At 40.4% G+C, this 1,073-nt stretch overlaps 1 non-coding gene across 1 annotated transcript; it reads left to right on the forward strand.

The window, feature by feature from the left end:
* Positions 1-358: 358 nt before the first annotated feature.
* On the forward strand, positions 359-465 carry LOC131235766 (small nucleolar RNA R71). Its single transcript, XR_009166287.1, has one exon. It is a non-coding gene; the product is annotated as a small nucleolar RNA R71 (small nucleolar RNA).
* The last annotated feature ends 608 nt before the right edge of the window (positions 466-1,073 follow it).

The raw sequence follows: 1,073 nt of genomic DNA on the forward strand, positions 1-1,073 counted from the left end.
ATTTTCAGTTGTAGGAATGTTGCAATCACAAATGCCGCAAACACTTTCATTAACCTTATCCTTCTTTCCTTCCATGGCCTCAACTTTCCTTATGAGCGTAGTCACTTTATACCTGAGATCATACTCTTCTTTCAAGAGATACAATCCACCTTTCTCCTTTAATTGAGTCGGCCTAGACATGGTGTTCGATTTTGGGTAATAGTCTCATGATTGTGTTTTTTCAGCAAGACTATCGAGGTAATCCCATACCTCGTTAACATTTTTATTAATGAATTCTCCATTACACATTGTCTCGACTATTTGGCGCATGGAAGATGTCAGTCCATCATAGAAAAAATTTGTGATGCGCCACATTTCAAAGCCGTGTTGTGGGCATGAATTGACCAAATCCTTGAACCTTTCCCAACATTGGTAAAATGTTTCATCCTCCTTTTGGGTGAAGTTCATGATTGCTTTTCTAAGGGTAATCATTTTATGATATGAAAAAAATTTCTTTATAAATTTCCTCTGCATATCATTCCATGTGCCAATGGATCTAGGACGCAGTGAATGTAACCACGTCTTAACCTTCTCCTTTAAGGAAAAAGGAAAGAGTCTCAGCCTGACTGTGTCCTCAGACACATTTTGAAAATATAAAGTGGCTATGATCTCATCAAACTCTTTCAAATGTAGATATGGTTCTTCAGATTCAAGCCCATGGAACTTCGGAAGGAGTTGGATAACCCCTGCCTTGATGTCCATATGTCCTGCATTTTCAGGAAAAATCATGCATGAGGGCATACTCACCCCCGTTGGTTGTAAATAATCTCGTAAAGTATGAGGCAAGGGTGCTTGATGCACCTCCTTCTCATCCTAAATGTCTTCCACCCTAGGTTGGGTAGTGGTTTTCAGCCATCACTTCAATTAACTCAGGGGATTTCGAGTGGTGTCTAGTCCTGCGATGGATAGTTAACCCCTCAACCAATCCTCCTTCAGTCAGGAGACGTTGAGTGTTGTCACGGGCCCACTTGGACATGAAACACTCAAAGCCCTCAATCAAATTTGAAACCTAATCCTAAGAAAGGAAAAGAAAA

The sequence above is a fragment of the Magnolia sinica genome, chromosome 19, assembly GCF_029962835.1.
Source record: "Magnolia sinica isolate HGM2019 chromosome 19, MsV1, whole genome shotgun sequence".
NCBI classification, from domain to species: domain Eukaryota; kingdom Viridiplantae; phylum Streptophyta; class Magnoliopsida; order Magnoliales; family Magnoliaceae; genus Magnolia; species Magnolia sinica.